The sequence below is a fragment of the Convolutriloba macropyga genome, chromosome 9, assembly GCF_964194025.1.
Source record: "Convolutriloba macropyga chromosome 9, txConMacr16.3, whole genome shotgun sequence".
NCBI lineage: Eukaryota > Metazoa > Xenacoelomorpha > Acoela > Convolutidae > Convolutriloba > Convolutriloba macropyga.
Genome location: NC_134476.1, coordinates 62,577,837 through 62,591,930, shown reverse-complemented (window position 1 = coordinate 62,591,930; position 14,094 = coordinate 62,577,837). Strand labels below are relative to the sequence as shown.

The 14,094-nt window shown below is 40.2% G+C and overlaps 9 non-coding genes across 9 annotated transcripts; all 9 read right to left on the bottom strand.

Annotated features, from left to right (window-relative positions):
- Positions 1-531: 531 nt before the first annotated feature.
- LOC142347603 (5S ribosomal RNA) lies at positions 532-650 on the bottom strand. The gene has a single exon (XR_012760586.1). It is a non-coding gene; the product is annotated as a 5S ribosomal RNA (ribosomal RNA).
- A 1,701-nt stretch (positions 651-2,351) lies between these two features.
- On the bottom strand, positions 2,352-2,470 carry LOC142347602 (5S ribosomal RNA). Its single transcript, XR_012760585.1, has one exon. It is a non-coding gene; the product is annotated as a 5S ribosomal RNA (ribosomal RNA).
- A 1,886-nt stretch (positions 2,471-4,356) lies between these two features.
- LOC142347601 (5S ribosomal RNA) lies at positions 4,357-4,475 on the bottom strand. The gene has a single exon (XR_012760584.1). It is a non-coding gene; the product is annotated as a 5S ribosomal RNA (ribosomal RNA).
- Positions 4,476-5,422: 947 nt separating this feature from the next.
- On the bottom strand, positions 5,423-5,541 carry LOC142347599 (5S ribosomal RNA). Its single transcript, XR_012760583.1, has one exon. It is a non-coding gene; the product is annotated as a 5S ribosomal RNA (ribosomal RNA).
- A 2,263-nt stretch (positions 5,542-7,804) lies between these two features.
- Positions 7,805-7,923, bottom strand: LOC142347598 (5S ribosomal RNA). Its single transcript, XR_012760582.1, has one exon. It is a non-coding gene; the product is annotated as a 5S ribosomal RNA (ribosomal RNA).
- A 1,325-nt stretch (positions 7,924-9,248) lies between these two features.
- LOC142347244 (5S ribosomal RNA) lies at positions 9,249-9,367 on the bottom strand. The gene has a single exon (XR_012760257.1). It is a non-coding gene; the product is annotated as a 5S ribosomal RNA (ribosomal RNA).
- A 1,513-nt stretch (positions 9,368-10,880) lies between these two features.
- Positions 10,881-10,999, bottom strand: LOC142347243 (5S ribosomal RNA). Its single transcript, XR_012760256.1, has one exon. It is a non-coding gene; the product is annotated as a 5S ribosomal RNA (ribosomal RNA).
- A 1,512-nt stretch (positions 11,000-12,511) lies between these two features.
- LOC142347242 (5S ribosomal RNA) lies at positions 12,512-12,630 on the bottom strand. The gene has a single exon (XR_012760255.1). It is a non-coding gene; the product is annotated as a 5S ribosomal RNA (ribosomal RNA).
- Positions 12,631-13,766: 1,136 nt separating this feature from the next.
- LOC142347241 (5S ribosomal RNA) lies at positions 13,767-13,885 on the bottom strand. The gene has a single exon (XR_012760254.1). It is a non-coding gene; the product is annotated as a 5S ribosomal RNA (ribosomal RNA).
- Between the last annotated feature and the right edge of the window lie 209 nt (positions 13,886-14,094).

Here is a 14,094-nt window from a genome sequence, read left to right as displayed (position 1 = left end):
AGCGAACCATTTTGGACAGGTTTTTACCGATTTCCAAAAAAGTATCCCCGCTCGAAGAGGCTTAACTTTTTCGATCACCGAACTTTGTTTTGGTCACCAAATCGTCAATTTTAGTCCGAATTGGCTCATTTTTTGTGGGCATGCTCCACTTGAGCCATAGTTGGGGCTAAAACAAAAAAAATCTGGCACAGCGAACCATTTTGGACAAGTTTTCACCAATTTCCAAAAAAGTATCCGCGCTCGATGAGGCTTAACTCTTTCGATCACCGAACTTTGTTTTGGCCACCAAATCGTCAATTTTAGTCCGAAATGGCTCATTTTTTGTGGGCATGCTCCACTTGAGCCATAGTTGGGGCTAAAACAAAAAAATCTGGCACAGCGAACCATTTTGGACAAGTTTTCACCAATTTCCAAAAAAGTATCCGCGCTCGATGAGGCTTAACTTTTTCGATCACCGAGGCTTTTTGAGGCTCTAAAATGTGTAAATATCGAATAAAAGTATTCTATGAGGTTTGAATACTCAAAAGAAAAAGCCTACAACACCTGGTGTTCCCAAGCGGTCACCCATCCAAGTACTAACCAGGCCCAATGTTGCTTAACTTCGGTGATCGGACGAGAACCGGTGCATTCAACATGGTATGGTCGTAGGCATTTGCGTAAGTGGGAGCGAATTTATATACAACAGTATTGTTTTGTAGTCCTATATTCATATACAGGATCACTTTAACTGGCCGCCTTGCGGTTTGCAAAATAGTCACTTAATACATGCAATTTTAGCCACGGTTGTGTTATAATTTATGCAATTCGTAGCCATACAGTGTATTATGACCAACGCACAAACTTTTTGCTTCCAACCATCCACAATACAGTGGAACGGCCCCAAAACAAGGGAGAGATGAATTGGGTCCGAGGAACCTGTTCAACCGGACATTGAACCGGAAGCATGACTTCAGTGGGTTTAGGTCGGTAATTGGGAAAATCAGTGGCGAATTGCTTTTAGCCTAATTGTTGTGATAAACTTATTAAATAGGTAAGTATCAACTCTATTTGATAAGTTTTATTTGAATGCACTCTGCGTTAGCGGAGTGCAGCCTAAAGAATGGAACTCAGCGATTTGCACTAACTTAAAAGTTAGATTAATAAAGGGAAATTTTACAATTAGTATTGATGTTTCCGAGACAGTTCCAAATATCAAATATACAGTAAACGCAAGCAGGGGAACTATTAGAATGGCCTTTACAAGTATATGGGGTGTGTTTGGAGCAATGGTTATTGCTGAAATTGTCATTTACAAAAAGTATCCGCGCTCGATGAGGCTTAACTTTTTCGATCACCGAACTTTGTTTTGGTCACCAAATCGTCAATTTTAGTCCAAATTGGCTCATTTTTTGTGGGCATGCTCCACTTGAGCCATAGTTTGGGATAAAACAAAAAAATCTGGCACAGCGAATCATTTTGGACAGGTTTTTACCGATTTCCAAAAAAGTATCCGCGCTCGATGAGGCTTAACTTTTTCGATCACCGAACTTTGTTTTGGTCACCAAATCGTCAATTTTAGTCCAAATTGGCTCATTTTTTGTGGGCATGCTCCACTTGAGCCATAGTTTGGGATAAAACAAAAAAATCTGGCACAGCGAATCATTTTGGACAGGTTTTTACCGATTTCCAAAAAAGTATCCGCGCTCGATGAGGCTTAACTTTTTCGATCACCGAACTTTGTTTTGGTCACCAAATCGTCAATTTTAGTCCGAATTGGCTCATTTTTTGTGGGCATGCTCCACTTGAGCCATAGTTTGGGATAAAACAAAAAAATCTGGCACAGCGAACCATTTTGGACAGGTTTTTACCGATTTCCAAAAAAGTATCCCCGCTCGAAGAGGCTTAACTTTTTCGATCACCGAACTTTGTTTTGGTCACCAAATCGTCAATTTTAGTCCGAATTGGCTCATTTTTTGTGGGCATGCTCCACTTGAGCCATAGTTGGGGCTAAAACAAAAAAAATCTGGCACAGCGAACCATTTTGGACAAGTTTTCACCAATTTCCAAAAAAGTATCCGCGCTCGATGAGGCTTAACTCTTTCGATCACCGAACTTTGTTTTGGCCACCAAATCGTCAATTTTAGTCCGAAATGGCTCATTTTTTGTGGGCATGCTCCACTTGAGCCATAGTTGGGGCTAAAACAAAAAAATCTGGCACAGCGAACCATTTTGGACAAGTTTTCACCAATTTCCAAAAAAGTATCCGCGCTCGATGAGGCTTAACTTTTTCGATCACCGAGGCTTTTTGAGGCTCTAAAATGTGTAAATATCGAATAAAAGTATTCTATGAGGTTTGAATACTCAAAAGAAAAAGCCTACAACACCTGGTGTTCCCAAGCGGTCACCCATCCAAGTACTAACCAGGCCCAATGTTGCTTAACTTCGGTGATCGGACGAGAACCGGTGCATTCAACATGGTATGGTCGTAGGCATTTGCGTAAGTGGGAGCGAATTTATATACAACAGTATTGTTTTGTAGTCCTATATTCATATACAGGATCACTTTAACTGGCCGCCTTGCGGTTTGCAAAATAGTCACTTAATACATGCAATTTTAGCCACGGTTGTGTTATAATTTATGCAATTCGTAGCCATACAGTGTATTATGACCAACGCACAAACTTTTTGCTTCCAACCATCCACAATACAGTGGAACGGCCCCAAAACAAGGGAGAGATGAATTGGGTCCGAGGAACCTGTTCAACCGGACATTGAACCGGAAGCATGACTTCAGTGGGTTTAGGTCGGTAATTGGGAAAATCAGTGGCGAATTGCTTTTAGCCTAATTGTTGTGATAAACTTATTAAATAGGTAAGTATCAACTCTATTTGATAAGTTTTATTTGAATGCACTCTGCGTTAGCGGAGTGCAGCCTAAAGAATGGAACTCAGCGATTTGCACTAACTTAAAAGTTAGAGTAATAAAGGGAAATTTTACAATTAGTATTGATGTTTCCGAGACAGTTCCAAATATCAAATATACAGTAAACGCAAGCAGGGGAACTATTAGAATGGCCTTTACAAGTATATGGGGTGTGTTTGGAGCAATGGTTATTGCTGAAATTGTCATTTACAAAAAGTATCCGCGCTCGATGAGGCTTAACTTTTTCGATCACCGAACTTTGTTTTGGTCACCAAATCGTCAATTTTAGTCCAAATTGGCTCATTTTTTGTGGGCATGCTCCACTTGAGCCATAGTTTGGGATAAAACAAAAAAATCTGGCACAGCGAACCATTTTGGACAGGTTTTTACCGATTTCCAAAAAAGTATCCGCGCTCGATGAGGCTTAACTTTTTCGATCACCGAACTTTGTTTTGGTCACCAAATCGTCAATTTTAGTCCGAATTGGCTCATTTTTTGTGGGCATGCTCCACTTGAGCCATAGTTTGGGATAAAACAAAAAAATCTGGCACAGCGAATCATTTCGGACAGGTTTTTACCGATTTCCAAAAAAGTATCCGCGCTCGATGAGGCTTAACTTTTTCGATCACCGAACTTTGTTTTGGTCACCAAATCGTCAATTTTAGTCCAAATTGGCTCATTTTTTGTGGGCATGCTCCACTTGAGCCATAGTTTGGGATAAAACAAAAAAATCTGGCACAGCGAACCATTTTGGACAGGTTTTTACCGATTTCCAAAAAAGTATCCGCGCTCGATGAGGCTTAACTTTTTCGATCACCGAACTTTGTTTTGGTCACCAAATCGTCAATTTTAGTCCGAATTGGCTCATTTTTTGTGGGCATGCTCCACTTGAGCCATAGTTTGGGATAAAACAAAAAAATCTGGCACAGCGAATCATTTCGGACAGGTTTTTACCGATTTCCAAAAAAGTATCCGCGCTCGATGAGGCTTAACTTTTTCGATCACCGAACTTTGTTTTGGTCACCAAATCGTCAATTTTAGTCCAAATTGGCTCATTTTTTGTGGGCATGCTCCACTTGAGCCATAGTTGGGGATAAAACAAAAAAATCTGGCACAGCGAATCATTTTGGACAAGTTTTTACCGATTTCCAAAAAAGTATCCGCGCTCGATGAGGCTTAACTTTTTCGATCACCGAACTTTGTTTTGGCCACCAAATCGTCAATTTTAGTCCGAAACGGCTCATTTTTTGTGGGCATGCTCCACTTGAGCCATAGTTGGGGCTAAAACAAAAAAATCTGGCACAGCGAACCATTTTGGACAAGTTTTCACCAATTTCCAAAAAAGTATCCGCGCTCGATGAGGCTTAACTTTTTCGATCACCGAGGCTTTTTGAGGCTCTAAAATGTGTAAATATCGAATAAAAGTATTCTATGAGGTTTGAATACTCAAAAAAAAGCCTACAACACCTGGTGTTCCCAAGCGGTCACCCATCCAAGTACTAACCAGGCCCAATGTTGCTTAACTTCGGTGATCGGACGAGAACCGGTGCATTCAACATGGTATGGTCGTAGGCATTTGCGTAAGTGGGAGCGAATTTATATACAACAGTATTGTTTTGTAGTCCTATATTCATATACAGGATCACTTTAACTGGCCGCCTTGCGGTTTGCAAAATAGTCACTTAATACATGCAATTTTAGCCACGGTTGTGTTATAATTTATGCAATTCGTAGCCATACAGTGTATTATGACCAACGCACAAACTTTTTGCTTCCAACCATCCACAATACAGTGGAACGGCCCCAAAACAAGGGAGAGATGAATTGGGTCCGAGGAACCTGTTCAACCGGACATTAAACCGGAAGCATGACTTCAGTGGGTTTAGGTCGGTAATTGGGAAAATCAGTGGCGAATTGCTTTTAGCCTAATTGTTGTGATAAACTTATTAAATAGGTAAGTATCAACTCTATTTGATAAGTTTTATTTGAATGCACTCTGCGTTAGCGGAGTGCAGCCTAAAGAATGGAACTCAGCGATTTGCACTAACTGAAAAGTTAGATTAATAAAGGGAAATTTTACAATTAGTATTGATGTTTCCGAGAGCGTTCCAAATATCAAATACACAGTAAGCACAAGCGGGGGAACAATTAGAATGGCCTATACAAGTATGTGGGGTGTGTTTGGAGCAATGGTTATTGCTGAAATTGTCATTTACAAAAAGTATCCGCGCTCGATGAGGCTCAACTTTTTCGATCACCGAACTTTGTTTTGGTCACCAACTCGTCAAATTTAGTCCAAATTGGCTCATTTTTTGTGGGCATGCTCCACTTGAGCCATAGTTGGGGCTAAAACAAAAAAAATCTGGCACAGCGAACCATTTTGGACAAGTTTTCACCAATTTCCAAAAAAGTATCCGCGCTCGATGAGGCTTAACTTTTTCGATCACCGAGGCTTTTTGAGGCTCTAGAATGTGTAAATATCGAATAAAAGTATTCTATGAGGTTTGAATACTCAAAAAAAAGCCTACAACACCTGGTGTTCCCAAGCGGTCACCCATCCAAGTACTAACCAGGCCCAATGTTGCTTAACTTCGGTGATCGGACGAGAACCGGTGCATTCAACATGGTATGGTCGTAGGCATTTGCGTAAGTGGGAGCGAATTTATATACAACAGTATTGTTTTGTAGTCCTATATTCATATACAGGATCACTTTAACTGGCCGCCTTGCGGTTTGCAAAATAGTCACTTAATACATGCAATTTTAGCCACGGTTGTGTTATAATTTATGCAATTCGTAGCCATACAGTGTATTATGACCAACGCACAAACTTTTTGCTTCCAACCATCCACAATACAGTGGAACGGCCCCAAAACAAGGGAGAGATGAATTGGGTCCGAGGAACCTGTTCAACCGGACATTGAACCGGAAGCATGACTTCAGTGGGTTTAGGTCGGTAATTGGGAAAATCAGTGGCGAATTGCTTTTAGCCTAATTGTTGTGATAAACTTATTAAATAGGTAAGTATCAACTCTATTTGATAAGTTTTATTTGAATGCACTCTGCGTTAGCGGAGTGCAGCCTAAAGAATGGAACTCAGCGATTTGCACTAACTTAAAAGTTAGATTAATAAAGGGAAATTTTACAATTAGTATTGATGTTTCCGAGACAGTTCCAAATATCAAATATACAGTAAACGCAAGCAGGGGAACTATTATAATGGCCTTTACAAGTATATGGGGTGTGTTTGGAGCAATGGTTATTGCTGAAATTGTCATTTACAAAAAGTATCCGCGCTCGATGAGGCTTAACTTTTTCGATCACCGAACTTTGTTTTGGTCACCAAATCGTCAATTTTAGTCCAAATTGGCTCATTTTTTGTGGGCATGCTCCACTTGAGCCATAGTTTGGGATAAAACAAAAAAATCTGGCACAGCGAACCATTTTGGACAGGTTTTTACCGATTTCCAAAAAAGTATCCGCGCTCGATGAGGCTTAACTTTTTCGATCACCGAACTTTGTTTTGGTCACCAAATCGTCAATTTTAGTCCGAATTGGCTCATTTTTTGTGGGCATGCTCCACTTGAGCCATAGTTTGGGATAAAACAAAAAAATCTGGCACAGCGAATCATTTCGGACAGGTTTTTACCGATTTCCAAAAAAGTATCCGCGCTCGATGAGGCTTAACTTTTTCGATCACCGAACTTTGTTTTGGTCACCAAATCGTCAATTTTAGTCCGAATTGGCTCATTTTTTGTGGGCATGCTCCACTTGAGCCATAGTTTGGGATAAAACAAAAAAATCTGGCACAGCGAACCATTTTGGACAGGTTTTTACCGATTTCCAAAAAAGTATCCGCGCTCGATGAGGCTTAACTTTTTCAATCACCGAACTTTGTTTTGGTCACCAAATCGTCAATTTTAGTCCGAATTGGCTCATTTTTTGTGGGCATGCTCCACTTGAGCCATAGTTTGGGATAAAACAAAAAAATCTGGCACAGCGAATCATTTCGGACAGGTTTTTACCGATTTCCAAAAAAGTATCCGCGCTCGATGAGGCTTAACTTTTTCGATCACCGAACTTTGTTTTGGTCACCAAATCGTCAATTTTAGTCCGAATTGGCTCATTTTTTGTGGGCATGCTCCACTTGAGCCATAGTTTGGGATAAAAAAAAAAATCTGGCACAGCGAACCATTTTGGACAGGTTTTTACCGATTTCCAAAAAAGTATCCGCGCTCGATGAGGCTTAACTTTTTCGATCACCGAACTTTGTTTTGGTCACCAAATCGTCAATTTTAGTCCGAATTGGCTCATTTTTTGTGGGCATGCTCCACTTGAGCCATAGTTTGGGATAAAACAAAAAAATCTGGCACAGCGAATCATTTCGGACAGGTTTTTACCGATTTCCAAAAAAGTATCCGCGCTCGATGAGGCTTAACTTTTTCGATCACCGAACTTTGTTTTGGTCACCAAATCGTCAATTTTAGTCCAAATTGGCTCATTTTTTGTGGGCATGCTCCACTTGAGCCATAGTTGGGGATAAAACAAAAAAATCTGGCACAGCGAATCATTTTGGACAAGTTTTTACCGATTTCCAAAAAAGTATCCGCGCTCGATGAGGCTTAACTTTTTCGATCACCGAACTTTGTTTTGGCCACCAAATCGTCAATTTTAGTCCGAAATGGCTCATTTTTTGTGGGCATGCTCCACTTGAGCCATAGTTGGGGCTAAAACAAAAAAATCTGGCACAGCGAACCATTTTGGACAAGTTTTCACCAATTTCCAAAAAAGTATCCGCGCTCGATGAGGCTTAACTTTTTCGATCACCGAGGCTTTTTGAGGCTCTAAAATGTGTAAATATCGAATAAAAGTATTCTATGAGGTTTGAATACTCAAAAGAAAAAGCCTACAACACCTGGTGTTCCCAAGCGGTCACCCATCCAAGTACTAACCAGGCCCAATGTTGCTTAACTTCGGTGATCGGACGAGAACCGGTGCATTCAACATGGTATGGTCGTAGGCATTTGCGTAAGTGGGAGCGAATTTATATACAACAGTATTGTATTGTAGTCCTATATTCATATACAGGATCACTTTAACTGGCCGCCTTGCGGTTTGCAAAATAGTCACTTAATACATGCAATTTTAGCCACGGTTGTATTATAATTTATGCAATTCGTAGCCATACAGTGTATTATGACCAACGCACAAACTTTTTGCTTCCAACCATCCACAATACAGTGGAACGGCCCCAAAACAAGGGAGAGATGAATTGGGTCCGAGGAACCTGTTCAACCGGACATTGAACCGGAAGCATGACTTCAGTGGGTTTAGGTCGGTAATTGGGAAAATCAGTGGCGAATTGCTTTTAGCCTAATTGTTGTGATAAACTTATTAAATAGGTAAGTATCAACTCTATTTGATAAGTTTTATTTGAATGCACTCTGCGTTAGCGGAGTGCAGCCTAAAGAATGGAACTCAGCGATTTGCACTAACTTAAAAGTTAGATTAATAAAGGGAAATTTTACAATTAGTATTGATGTTTCCGAGACAGTTCCAAATATCAAATATACAGTAAACGCAAGCAGGGGAACTATTAAAATGGCCTTTACAAGTATATGGGGTGTGTTTGGAGCAATGGTTATTGCTGAAATTGTCATTTACAAAAAGTATCCGCGCTCGATGAGGCTTAACTTTTTCGATCACCGAACTTTGTTTTGGTCACCAAATCGTCAATTTTAGTCCAAATTGGCTCATTTTTTGTGGGCATGCTCCACTTGAGCCATAGTTTGGGATAAAACAAAAAAAATCTGGCACAGCGAACCATTTTGGACAGGTTTTTACCGATTTCCAAAAAAGTATCCGCGCTCGATGAGGCTTAACTTTTTCGATCACCGAACTTTGTTTTGGTCACCAAATCGTCAATTTTAGTCCGAATTGGCTCATTTTTTGTGGGCATGCTCCACTTGAGCCATAGTTTGGGATAAAACAAAAAAATCTGGCACAGCGAATCATTTCGGACAGGTTTTTACCGATTTCCAAAAAAATATCCGCGCTCGATGAGGCTTAACTTTTTCGATCACCGAACTTTGTTTTGGTCACCAAATCGTCAATTTTAGTCCAAATTGGCTCATTTTTTGTGGGCATGCTCCACTTGAGCCATAGTTTGGGATAAAACAAAAAAATCTGGCACAGCGAATCATTTTGGACAAGTTTTTACCGATTTCCAAAAAAGTATCCGCGCTCGATGAGGCTTAACTTTTTCGATCACCGAGGCTTTTTGAGGCTCTAAAATGTGTAAATATCGAATAAAAGTATTCTATGAGGTTTGAATACTCAAAAGAAAAAGCCTTCAACACCTGGTGTTCCCAAGCGGTCACCCATCCAAGTACTAACCAGGCCCAATGTTGCTTAACTTCGGTGATCGGACGAGAATCGGTGCATTCAACATGGTATGGTCGTAGGCATTTGCGTAAGTGGGAGCGAATTTATATACAACAGTATTGTTTTGTAGTCCTATATTCATATACAGGATCACTTTAACTGGCCGCCTTGCGGTTTGCAAAATAGTCACTTAATACATGCAATTTTAGCCACGGTTGTGTTATAATTTATGCAATTCGTAGCCATACAGTGTATTATGACCAACGCACAAACTTTTTGCTTCCAACCATCCACAATACAGTGGAACGGCCCCAAAACAAGGGAGAGATGAATTGGGTCCGAGGAACCTGTTCAACCGGACATTGAACCGGAAGCATGACTTCAGTGGGTTTAGGTCGGTAATTGGGAAAATCAGTGGCGAATTGCTTTTAGCCTAATTGTTGTGATAAACTTATTAAATAGGTAAGTATCAACTCTATTTGATAAGTTTTATTTGAATGCACTCTGCGTTAGCGGAGTGCAGCCTAAAGAATGGAACTCAGCGATTTGCACTAACTTAAAAGTTAGATTAATAAAGGGAAATTTTACAATTAGTATTGATGTTTCCGAGACAGTTCCAAATATCAAATATACAGTAAACGCAAGCAGGGGAACTATTAAAATGGCCTTTACAAGTATATGGGGTGTGTTTGGAGCAATGGTTATTGCTGAAATTGTCATTTACAAAAAGTATCCGCGCTCGATGAGGCTTAACTTTTTCGATCACCGAACTTTGTTTTGGTCACCAAATCGTCAATTTTAGTCCAAATTGGCTCATTTTTTGTGGGCATGCTCCACTTGAGCCATAGTTTGGGATAAAACAAAAAAAATCTGGCACAGCGAACCATTTTGGACAGGTTTTTACCGATTTCCAAAAAAGTATCCGCGCTCGATGAGGCTTAACTTTTTCGATCACCGAACTTTGTTTTGGTCACCAAATCGTCAATTTTAGTCCGAATTGGCTCATTTTTTGTGGGCATGCTCCACTTGAGCCATAGTTTGGGATAAAACAAAAAAATCTGGCACAGCGAATCATTTCGGACAGGTTTTTACCGATTTCCAAAAAAGTATCCGCGCTCGATGAGGCTTAACTTTTTCGATCACCGAACTTTGTTTTGGTCACCAAATCGTCAATTTTAGTCCAAATTGGCTCATTTTTTGTGGGCATGCTCCACTTGAGCCATAGTTTGGGATAAAACAAAAAAATCTGGCACAGCGAATCATTTTGGACAAGTTTTTACCGATTTCCAAAAAAGTATCCGCGCTCGATGAGGCTTAACTTTTTCGATCACCGAACTTTGCTTTGGCCACCAAATCGTCAATTTTAGTCCGAAATGGCTCTTTTTTTGTGGGCATGCTCCACTTGAGCCATAGTTGGGGCTAAAACAAAAAAATCTGGCACAGCGAACCATTTTGGACAAGTTTTCACCAATTTCCAAAAAAGTATCCGCGCTCGATGAGGCTTAACTTTTTCGATCACCGAGGCTTTTTGAGGCTCTAAAATGTGTAAATATCGAATAAAAGTATTCTATGAGGTTTGAATACTCAAAAGAAAAAGCCTTCAACACCTGGTGTTCCCAAGCGGTCACCCATCCAAGTACTAACCAGGCCCAATGTTGCTTAACTTCGGTGATCGGACGAGAATCGGTGCATTCAACATGGTATGGTCGTAGGCATTTGCGTAAGTGGGAGCGAATTTATATACAACAGTATTGTTTTGTAGTCCTATATTCATATACAGGATCACTTTAACTGGCCGCCTTGCGGTTTGCAAAATAGTCACTTAATACATGCAATTTTAGCCACGGTTGTGTTATAATTTATGCAATTCGTAGCCATACAGTGTATTATGACCAACGCACAAACTTTTTGCTTCCAACCATCCACAATACAGTGGAACGGCCCCAAAACAAGGGAGAGATGAATTGGGTCCGAGGAACCTGTTCAACCGGACATTGAACCGGAAGCATGACTTCAGTGGGTTTAGGTCGGTAATTGGGAAAATCAGTGGCGAATTGCTTTTAGCCTAATTGTTGTGATAAACTTATTAAAAAGGTAAGTATCAACTCTATTTGATAAGTTTTATTTGAATGCACTCTGCGTTAGCGGAGTGCAGCCTAAAGAATGGAACTCAGCGATTTGCACTAACTTAAAAGTTAGATTAATAAAGGGAAATTTTACAATTAGTATTGATGTTTCCGAGACAGTTCCAAATATCAAATATACAGTAAACGCAAGCAGGGGAACTATTAAAATGGCCTTTACAAGTATATGGGGTGTGTTTGGAGCAATGGTTATTGCTGAAATTGTCATTTACAAAAAGTATCCGCGCTCGATGAGGCTTAACTTTTTCGATCACCGAACTTTGTTTTGGTCACCAAATCGTCAATTTTAGTCCGAATTGGCTCATTTTTTGTGGGCATGCTCCACTTGAGCCATAGTTTGGGATAAAACAAAAAAATCTGGCACAGCGAATCATTTCGGACAGGTTTTTACCGATTTCCAAAAAAATATCCGCGCTCGATGAGGCTTAACTTTTTCGATCACCGAACTTTGTTTTGGTCACCAAATCGTCAATTTTAGTCCGAATTGGCTCATTTTTTGTGGGCATGCTCCACTTGAGCCATAGTTTGGGATAAAACAAAAAAATCTGGCACAGCGAATCATTTCGGACAGGTTTTTACCGATTTCCAAAAAAGTATCCGCGCTCGATGAGGCTTAACTTTTTCGATCACCGAACTTTGTTTTGGTCACCAAATCGTCAATTTTAGTCCAAATTGGCTCATTTTTTGTGGGCATGCTCCACTTGAGCCATAGTTTGGGATAAAACAAAAAAATCTGGCACAGCGAATCATTTTGGACAAGTTTTTACCGATTTCCAAAAAAGTATCCGCGCTCGATGAGGCTTAACTTTTTCGATCACCGAACTTTGCTTTGGCCACCAAATCGTCAATTTTAGTCCGAAATGGCTCATTTTTTGTGGGCATGCTCCACTTGAGCCATAGTTGGGGCTAAAACAAAAAAATCTGGCACAGCGAACCATTTTGGACAAGTTTTCACCAATTTCCAAAAAAGTATCCGCGCTCGATGAGGCTTAACTTTTTCGATCACCGAGGCTTTTTGAGGCTCTAAAATGTGTAAATATCGAATAAAAGTATTCTATGAGGTTTGAATACTCAAAAGAAAAAGCCTTCAACACCTGGTGTTCCCAAGCGGTCACCCATCCAAGTACTAACCAGGCCCAATGTTGCTTAACTTCGGTGATCGGACGAGAATCGGTGCATTCAACATGGTATGGTCGTAGGCATTTGCGTAAGTGGGAGCGAATTTATATACAACAGTATTGTTTTGTAGTCCTATATTCATATACAGGATCACTTTAACTGGCCGCCTTGCGGTTTGCAAAATAGTCACTTAATACATGCAATTTTAGCCACGGTTGTGTTATAATTTATGCAATTCGTAGCCATACAGTGTATTATGACCAACGCACAAACTTTTTGCTTCCAACCATCCACAATACAGTGGAACGGCCCCAAAACAAGGGAGAGATGAATTGGGTCCGAGGAACCTGTTCAACCGGACATTGAACCGGAAGCATGACTTCAGTGGGTTTAGGTCGGTAATTGGGAAAATCAGTGGCGAATTGCTTTTAGCCTAATTGTTGTGATAAACTTATTAAAAAGGTAAGTATCAACTCTATTTGATAAGTTTTATTTGAATGCACTCTGCGTTAGCGGAGTGCAGCCTAAAGAATGGAACTCAGCGATTTGCACTAACTTAAAAGTTAGATTAATAAAGGGAAATTTTACAATTAGTATTGATGTTTCCGAGACAGTTCCAAATATCAAATATACAGTAAACGCAAGCAGGGGAACTATTAAAATGGCCTTTACAAGTATATGGGGTGTGTTTGGAGCAATGGTTATTGCTGAAATTGTCATTTACAAAAAGTATCCGCGCTCGATGAGGCTTAACTTTTTCGATCACCGAACTTTGTTTTGGTCACCAAATCGTCAATTTTAGTCCGAATTGGCTCATTTTTTGTGGGCATGCTCCACTTGAGCCATAGTTTGGGATAAAACAAAAAAATCTGGCACAGCGAATCATTTCGGACAGGTTTTTACCGATTTCCAAAAAAATATCCGCGCTCGATGAGGCTTAACTTTTTCGATCACCGAACTTTGTTTTGGTCACCAAATCGTCAATTTTAGTCCAAATTGGCTCATTTTTTGTGGGAATGCTCCACTTGAGCCATAGTTTGGGATAAAACAAAAAAATCTGGCACAGCGAATCATTTTGGACAAGTTTTTACCGATTTCCAAAAAAGTATCCGCGCTCGATGAGGCTTAACTTTTTCGATCACCGAGGCTTTTTGAGGCTCTAAAATGTGTAAATATCGAATAAAAGTATTCTATGAGGTTTGAATACTCAAAAGAAAAAGCCTTCAACACCTGGTGTTCCCAAGCGGTCACCCATCCAAGTACTAACCAGGCCCAATGTTGCTTAACTTCGGTGATCGGACGAGAATCGGTGCATTCAACATGGTATGGTCGTAGGCATTTGCGTAAGTGGGAGCGAATTTATATACAACAGTATTGTTTTGTAGTCCTATATTCATATACAGGATCACTTTAACTGGCCGCCTTGCGGTTTGCAAAATAGTCACTTAATACATGCAATTTTAGCCACGGTTGTGTTATAATTTATGCAATTCGTAGCCATACAGTGTATTATGACCAACGCACAAACTTTTTGCTTCCAACCATC